This window comes from Geotrypetes seraphini, chromosome 3, assembly GCF_902459505.1.
Source record: "Geotrypetes seraphini chromosome 3, aGeoSer1.1, whole genome shotgun sequence".
In the NCBI taxonomy this organism is placed as follows: Eukaryota; Metazoa; Chordata; class Amphibia; order Gymnophiona; family Dermophiidae; genus Geotrypetes; species Geotrypetes seraphini.
Window position 1 is genome coordinate 121,198,637 of NC_047086.1, and position 9,588 is coordinate 121,208,224.

Below are 9,588 nucleotides of genomic sequence, written 5' to 3' on the forward strand. Positions count from 1 at the left end.
CACAACAGTTTTGTAAAAGGGGGAGTGGTTAGTTTGTGATAACAAATTCCATATTTCTGTGTTCTGTGTGTTTAAAAGACATGGTTTTCTGTTAGGATTGACTGTGCAGGATAGATCTGTACTAGTCTGGCTTGCTTTGTTTTACAATGGGTGTATTGATGTTGTACTGCTTACTGTAGTATGTAAGATGCTGCTTTTTCCTAGGTACACTCTTGGGTGACGTATGGATTGTTACTAAAAATCATGTTTTCATACAGATAGGGGGGTCAATAAATAATGGGCCCTGGGTGTCACATATGCTAGGTACGCCACTGCTTCTGGGGGTCTTGAGAATGTGATGGGTGGCTCCTGTGCAGTGCTGTTTGCTTGTACAGTCAGTGGCTGGAGAACTGCTAGAGGTTCCATTTAGTTAAAATAGTTCAGAATCAAATAATTCTAAATTGTGGGAAGTTTTGCTTAGAAGCAAAGTTTGGTGCTTACCTACATGCATAAGTGAAGTTGAATATGACGTTTTAAGCTATTATTTTAGAACTATTTTACAATCGGGTTGTTTAGCTCTGCCTAGAGATTATGAAAACTGTATGCTGACTGGCTGCACTACTCTCAAAGTCAACCCATGGAGGGAGGGTTCTTAGTGGGGAGGAAGGGTTCTTAGTGGGCAGACTTGTTGGGCTGTCGGCCCTCTTCTGCCATCACACTCTATGTTTCTATGTCACTGAACTCTTGTTTTTTTTGGGGGGTGGGGTTAATGTAGTAGGGTCACAAGGGCAGGGAGAAAGCAGCTTCGAAACTGAAGAGGCAAATGTTTTCTGAGAGAGAGTTTCTGTGAACTGTAAAAGTTTGCAAAAGTAATTGAATTTTCCATGACTTTTCTTAAGGAACAGTGTTCATATGAGTGACTGCATTCTGCTAAAGTGTTTGGAAAGAAGTATTTTGAAAGAAAGAAATGTTTGTTTCTCAAACCCCCCTCTTCTACAAAGCCACGCGGTAACAGCCCCAAGCCCATAGAGATTTAAAGGGCTTCGGGGCTGTTGCCGCGCGGCTTTGTAGAAGAGGGGGTGAGTGTTGCTTGAGTGAGTTGAATACTCTTAAAAGAAGTTTACAGAGTTGCGAATAAGATTTGTCGCCCCAGTAGGAGATAGGCTAGATGCATTAAAGTCAGTGATCATCGCTAAACTTGTTTTCCCAGCTTTAGCGACAATCACTTGTACCGACCTGATGCACAAAACAGCTCACCACATGTTTTTCCCCTCGATCGCCCATTTTCTGATCTGGCTATGTAAATTAGCTAAAACTCAATGCAAAGTAGCCAAGCGATTGATGCACTAACGTCACTTGGCTATGAAAAATAAACCAGGGGTTTTAGCTATCAGAAAAAAATGACTGGACCGCCTGGGGGGGTTCCATTTTTTTTTCAATGGCACAGATATTTTGTGCAATATAGCCAGCTTGTCTTTTAGCTGAGTTTGGTTATCTGTATCCATCATGCCCTGCACACAGCATTCCAAGATGCTCATTGTTGGAGCTCCGTAAAGTCAAGGCGAAGATCATCTAATTTCTCCTGAACTTGGTTCAGTTTATTGTCTATTAGATCTACACATTTGTCCTAGGCTGGTTCCACCTAGGGTTACCATATTTGTTTAAATAAAAAAAAGACACATGGCCCTGCCCCATCCCCGCCCCCACACAAACTTCATCTCCTCACCTTCCCTGAGCTCGGGGCTGCATCTGGAAGGCCTCTGAGCATGCACAATGTGACACAATGTCACATGCATGTATGTATGCATGTGATATCATTGTGTCGCATCTACGCATGCTCAGAGGCCTCTCAGATACAGCTCCAAGCTCTGGCAGAGCTGGAGTCTTCATAAACCTTTGACTTGGTGGACCATGAGATTCTATTAGGTTGTTTGGATGCTATGGGAATTTCTGGAAATGGCTGAGATTGGTTTCAGGGTTTCTTGGAAAAAAGATCATATGAAGTCTTTATTAATGGTCTGTATTCCAATTCTTGGAGTAACCCTTATGGGGTACCTCAAGGTTCACCATTATCATCCACTTTGTTTGACGTCTATGTTGCTTCCTTGGCCAATCTTTTACAAAGCTTAAATGTAATTTTTCACATTTATGCCGATGACATCACATACTGATACCAGTTATTTCTTTTACTACTGAAATAAAAAATCAGATCACTTTTATCCTAAATCGGATTGAACAATGGACTACTGAATTTAAACTGAAATTAAACACTGACAAAACCAGATTTTTACTGGCTAGTCCTAATGATAAAATTACAGATAACACTCTTTATTTAAGAGGACAAGAATATCCAATAGTCTCTCCTCTTAAAATTCTAGGAGTTATACTTGACCGTCATTTAACCCTGGGGGAACATACCGATATGCTTGTCAAGAAATGTTTTTTGTATTATGGAAATTGCGTTCCATTAAAAAATACTTTGACCCTACCTCTTTTAGATTATTAGTTCAATAATTAATCTTATCTTTTCTTGACTACTGCAATATAATCTATTTGGGAGCTTATAAAACCATCCTAGGAAGATTAAGGCTAATACAAAATACGGTTGTCCGTTTAATTTTTGGATTGAAAATACAGGAACATGTCAGCCCTTATTACTGTCAGCTGCACTGGTTGCCAATAGAAGCAAGAGTATTTTTTAAATTTGCTTGTATTTGCTATAAGATGTTACTTGGATTAGCTCCGTTATATCTTTTCTCTCATTTTGAATTGTACTGTTAGACTAGATTGACTCGGCATTCTAGTTTATTCACTTTTCCTAATCCCAAAAATTGCCATTATAAAAAGTATTTTGATCGATCTTTGGCTTATCAAACAGGTAAAGTTCAAGTATGGTTAGACGATTTGATTCAACAATCCGCATCTTATTGCACATTGAGAAAACTAGTTAAGACCTATTTGTTCAAAAAATTTGTTACTTGATTGATGACTATGTCATAGTTTCATACTGTATTTTTCATAATTGAAATATTGTACTTTGCTTTTTTGAGTGCTTTGTATCATCACTGGAATGTTCAGTCCTTGTATTCTGTGAACCGCCTAGAACTTTTTGGGTGTTGGCGGTATAGAAAAATAAAGTTATTATTATTATAAACTGCCGGGTTTTCAAAATCCATCTGTATACCTGGACAGTCCTCCAAAAAGATAACATGTCCAGGTAAATCCAGATGTATGGTAACTCTAGTTCCACCACCTCTATTACCTAAATCCCAGTTCCACCACCTCTATTACCTAAACTAAATGAGAGCCAGAAGGACTTTGTGATCCTACCATCTTCACCTCTGTTGTCTTGCTTCTGTTGTTATCTATGCAGTGGTGCAGTTTGGGTTGAGAATTTTAGCTAAAGAATGTATTCCAAGTATCAACCTGCTCTGACATTATAGTTGTTTTTTCATCCACATATGGATAGTCCAAGCTTCCAGAAAATTCTCAATCAGTCTTTTCTCATTTCTGATATTTTCTCAAACTGGGAGGTACACTTTATTTCAGGAGGTCCTTAAAATAAAAAAGAGCTATTTTAATGGAATTTTTAGTATTTCTATGTGTTTTTAAATTTTGACCCCATGTGATCTATCTCATCATGATATTTTTGGCATTAAAAAGGTGATTTAAGTAAGCTAAATTGAGGTAGGTTAGATTTATACTATTTTACATGTAAATATTTTTTCACCCTCTGGGGACCTCTTATAAAGGTAAGAGATATAATAGACTATAATGGACGCATTAGCATTTAGCGCGCGCTAATATTTAGCGCATGCTAAAATGGCTAGCGTACCTTAGGGCTCCTTTTACGACGGTGTGCTAGCGGTTTTATCGCATGCACTGGATTAGCGCGCACTAGCCAAAAATCTACCGCCTGTCCAAAAGGAGGCAGTAGCGGCTAGCGCACGCTATTCTGTGCGTAAAGCCCTAGCGCACCTTCGTAAAAGGACCCCATAGTTTTTACTCTTTGGCTGCTTTTATTTTTAGTCATTTTATTTTTTTTATTTTGTTTTCTATCCCGTTTTTCCCAAAGAACTTAGAATGGGTAACAGGTTAACATACATAATATAGAATCAACAGGTTACAATTTACCATAATTACAGTACAAGTTTTTTTGACACAAGTTTTTATCCTCATTCGACACATACTAGGGATCTAATACCAATATACATTCATTGGGTTTTTTTCATTATTTTTATTTATTTAAAATTGATTTGTATATGTTGTACACCCTCAGAGACTCTCTTATGTTGTTATGAGTATATTGTATATTATTTTTAACATTTGGTGACTCCCATTGTTAGCATTTTTAAAAAAAAAATATTTGTTTATTGAGAGGCAAACAGCCCAGAAGGGCAAGTACAACCAGCAGAGGAACAAGAAGAGCAATAATAAAAACAAGCGGATACAAGCCTCCACAGTACAAGATAGGCCATCGAGAAGCCGGTCAATGTCCAGCAAAAAACAACAACAGGCCAACCCAGACCCACAAGGCCCGCGATGAGTACAAAGCCAGACTAGACCATCGGCCATAACATTTTACGGTATAAATTCCCTCCAATGCACAGGCAATCGAACAGCAAGCCATACACCCCATGCCACACAACAAGCACCCAACATGCACACTACATCCAGCTCAACAGTCAATCCATTTATAATCAGGCTGTTTTTTTACTTTCATTTTTTGATAATATGCAAATTACAGGCACAGACAACTTATGAGAAGTTTTACTGAGGCAAAAATGGTCCTCTGCTGCCCCCAATAGGACTAAAGTAATATAGGTACTTTAAAAGCAAGTGAAGTTTGTGGTTTCAGAAGTACAAAGAGGCCTGGGCTGCTTTTGTTTTGAGATCTGTACCATAGGATTTTATCAAATGTATCAAGGGCAGTTTTGCTAAATAAGATGTATTAATATGATCAAATAAGCGTGCACTCACTGTTCCCATCATTTTTGGAACAAGGATGTTTTTTCTTCTCTAGTTTTTATAGTTTACAATATTTATAGGCAGACTAGAGGGACCATTTGGCTTTCATCTGCCATCATGTTTCTATGTTTTTAAAATATTTTCTTTCTCTTAGGGCCCCTTTTACAAAGCTATGGTGGTGATGCTACTGTGGTAAATGCACCAAAGCCCGTTCAATTTCTATGAGCTTTGGTGCTTTTACCGTGGCAGCATTACTACCACAGCTTTGTAAAAGGGGCACTTAGTTTATGTCTGGAGTTTGAGAACCCCTTACATACAACTATAATTTTGGGTTTCATTTTTCATCATTTCTCCAGTTTTACACATGGGTTTTACACTAGTAATTCTTGCTTGTAACTGTGAGGTATAACTCTGTGTGATTTCACACTCATGATCATTTTTTTTATAAAAAAAATTATTTATTTTTAAGTCATTCATGTCAAGTTTCAAGTTTGTATTTAAAATTTGATGAATCACTTAATCGTAACACAAAGCAATGAACAAGTCTAAAAATAACACATCAACAAATACAAATACAAGGCTTCAATACAAATAACAGACACAAAACTTAACATAAACAGGGCCAAAAGGGAAGAGGGGGGAAGAAATACAATGTATGATAGTAAATGGGACAGATAACGGATATAACAGTAGGGAGGGATAAAATTAAATTAAAAAATTAAGAAAAGATCAAAAGTTGGAGTTAAAAGGCGTGACCTAACTATAAAAAGCTAGCAGTCAAAAGCATCTTTAAAAAGAAAGCATTTTAACTTGCTTTTAAACCTATCAATGAGACGTTCTTCCCTTATGTGTAGTGGAAGGGAGTTCCACAATTGTGGAGCGACAACTGAAAAAAAGATATTGTCTCCGTGTGTTAATGGATTTAAGAGAGGGGACAACCAGCAAACGTTGATCATTAGATCTAAGTGATCGGGTGGGGGCATAGTGTATTAAGACTATCAATAAAGGAAGGAGATTTATAAAATATCAATTTAAGGGTTAGTAGACATATCTTGTAGGTTATTCAATGTGCCCCTAAAGCAGATACAGAAGTGCTAAAACATATTAGGCATAACTATGTTACTATTCCCCTTTCTTACTAAGGCGAGCTAGCCGATTTAGCGCATGCTAAAAATATTAGTGCTCACTAAATGCTAACGCATCCATAGAATATAATAGACGCATTAGTATTTAGCGTACGCTAAATTGGCTAGCGCACTTTAGTAAAAGGACCCCATATGTTACTATACTGTATGCACAATCTAATTAGTTTTGTAGTTTCCATTTTTATCTGTGGTTGCTTTTAATATAATTGAGATGTATGCTGATCTTATTTTATATCTTGTCTAGGAAGATAGCTGCGGTGGTATCTGGGGTTTCAATATGTAAAGTCTCCCATGGTTTTATTTATTTACTTATTTATAGTGCTTGATGTACCGCAACATATCCATCGATGGTGTCTATGCAATATACAACTTATCACCAGCTTAGGGAAACTCAGAGGGGGCATTTTTGATAGGATGTCTAAATCTAAGTTTGGATGTCTTGGGAAAGATGTCCAGAAATCCAGTAGAGAAAAGATCAATTCTCAAAACAGCAAGATGTCTTTTTTTTTTTTTAATGACCTATCTAGACATTTTTGGTTCTTAGTACGTATATTTTTGGGGCCATTCTCTAATATAAAGTAGTCCATATGAAAAAGGCACAAAAGCCAGTTTTTTTGGACATACTAGCAGCCAGCATTCTTAGCAAACTGTTCACAGAGAGCTGAGCACAGCAGAGGGGCACTCTAGGGGGTACTGCAGTGAATGTCACATTTCAAAGTCTCAGTTACACATGTCACTATAACCTGCTTTTATTGTATGGTGAACCCTCCCAAACCCACCCAAACTTACTCTACCCACCTGTACACCACAATAGTCCTTATGCCTGCAGGTACGTAGGTACAGTAGGTTTTGGATGGGTTAGAGTGACATGTCCAGCCTTCTTCTGTGTAAACCGCCTAAAAATCGTATGGTTATGGCGGTATAGAAGAATAAAGTTATATTATATATACCTGGGACTTTTAATTGTGAAATTTACTGCAGTACCCCTTAAAAGTGTCCTGCTGCTCTTCTCTGCTAGGCTCAGTTGTCTGTGGCTAAAGCTGTAAGAGGGGGCGCCGAAGGGTTCTCAGCCCAACCAAGAGGAGAATGATGTGGATATGGCTCAATCAATGACCTTAAACAATTCTGCAAATTGGCAAGTAAGGAAATAAGTTAACACTCTTTTCAGCTATAATGCTAAGATTTTAGGAAGTTGGTTGGTTGAGCTGAGAAATTTTCAGTACCCCCTCATAATACAGACTAGAATGTACTGGGTTTTCTTCACAATTTGGGGTGGTGGGAGGGGGTCAATGACCACTGGGGGAGTAAGGGGGGAGGGTCACGCCTTAATCCTTCCAGTGGTCATCTGGTCAGTTTGAGCACCTTTATAGCATTTAGACACTTTTAAAATAGGTCTAGCTCCAAATGTCTAAAAAAGAAAAAAAAAAGCCTTGGATGTTTTGTTAAAGGTTTGATTATGCCTGCAGAATGTCCAAGTCCTAAGCCTGCCCAAAACATGCCTCTAATATGGAGACAAAACCACCAGAAAGACGTTTAGAAAGTCTGTTTTGAGAATGCCCACTTGGACGTTTTGACTAGTAAGACGTCCAAGTGCTGTCTTTTGGATGTGTATCTTTTTTGAAAATAAGCCCCAAAGTCATATCTGTAATCAGATCAAGGAGTTCTTCCACAGATGATGTGTTATGAACTCCTTGGTATACCTTAGGTCCCAGCAATAACATTTGAGGCCAAATACACCACTACATCAATTTTAACTAAATTATTTTTCTCCTAAAGGCTTTGGCATTGCTGGCTATTGTCGTGACTGCTCATCTGACAGAAGCCAAGCATGAAAGATCACACACAAAGAGGTGCCACTGTTGCAGAGCCAGGAAACATCAGCATAAAGCCATACGACCACCCAATAAGCAATTCAAAGCATGTCTCACCATGAAGCTTAACCTAACCAGAAGCTTCAAACAAAGCCACTGGAGGGATGTTAGCAAGCACTCCCTTTCCCCATGGAATTACATGTAAGTAACTCTTCTAAATATGCTCTCATTCATGAGTTAAGCAATCTCAGCCTCGTTACATGATGCAAATGTAATGCCCCCTTCAGGGCAGCTCTGGGTCTGGGACCTAACCTGGCTGGAGTCTCCGTCCCTCACTCAGTGCCTCCATCTGGGGGAAAACAAGTATTAGCTGGTGGGTTCACCCTCTTCTTCCCCCAGGAAAATCCCAAAAAAGCTTCTATGAACAAGGTTGGCTAATAAATTAAACTGATTTATTTGAACTATGTACATAGACCTAATCAATAAACATTTGAGCTATGTACATAGACCTAATCAATAAACAAATTGTTATGAATAGCTTTTAACAATTCCAGTACTTCCACACTTAAACCAATAGTAGTGCAGATAATTCAACAGGGTTTATATACTATTCAGATATACAAACCCTTTGTTTATAGTCTCTTGAATCTTTAATTCTCATTTCAAATCCAGCATTTCGAAAACCTTTGAGCCCTTTTCAGTTCTGACTGCCAACACTGTGGTTGTAAGCTCCTCCCAAGCTTCTTAGCTTAGTCACTAGGTGGGCATGGATGTGTACCTAGATTCCTCCTTCCCTTTACAATGCACTCTTGTCCAGTCCCCAAGTTCTCACCCAATATATGGAAGCTCTTAGGTGTAGGTGGATGATGTCCTTCCCAGCTGTTGGGCTTGCCTCTTGGCAACTTCCTGGTGGTTATCTCTTAGGTCTGAGGGCCATGGCCATCCCAAGAGCTCTCCACCTCTGCCATTAGTCTCCAGGGAGACTTCTCCCTTGTTGGGCCTCTGGTACCAATTGCACCCCAGTGGTCTGGTGCCTATTTATTTAACAAACTTCTCAACTGCCTATTACTAGGCGGCTTACAAATAACATTCATAAAATAACTATAAAAACATACAGAAAACAAAATTTATACAATCAATAAAACATTTCAAGTCCTTCAGTAAGAACAATTTATCCACAGTGCTCTGTTATATGGCAACCAAAACCAGAATAAACAAGAATCATTATTTACAATACTTCTAACAAAGAATGTAGTCTTAAGCATTGTTGGACTACTACTGCTGATCCACATTCCAGTAGCCTTCCTTTAATTCGAGAGGATCTTCTGGGGTAGCTTCCTGCTAGGGGTCCCAGTTACCAGCCCACATCAAGGCTCGGTGACCATCTGTAACAGGGCTCCTTCTAGAGGGTCGCCTCAGGCACTGATAGTGCCTCTGTAGGCCCTTTTCTTCTGCCCTGAGCTGCTCCCCAAAACCATTTGCCTTGAGCCTAGCTCCCAAGGGCTGTTGGTTTTCTGCCCTGAGCTCTCTGGTCCCTCTGAGCTCTCTGTCTCACTAATCTACTGCATTTCTTTGAAGGGGTGAATGAACATGTGAATAAAGGTGAACTGGTTGATACTGTGTATTTGGATTTTCAAAAGGCATTTGCCAAAGTGCCTCATGAAAGACGTCTGAGGAAATTAGAA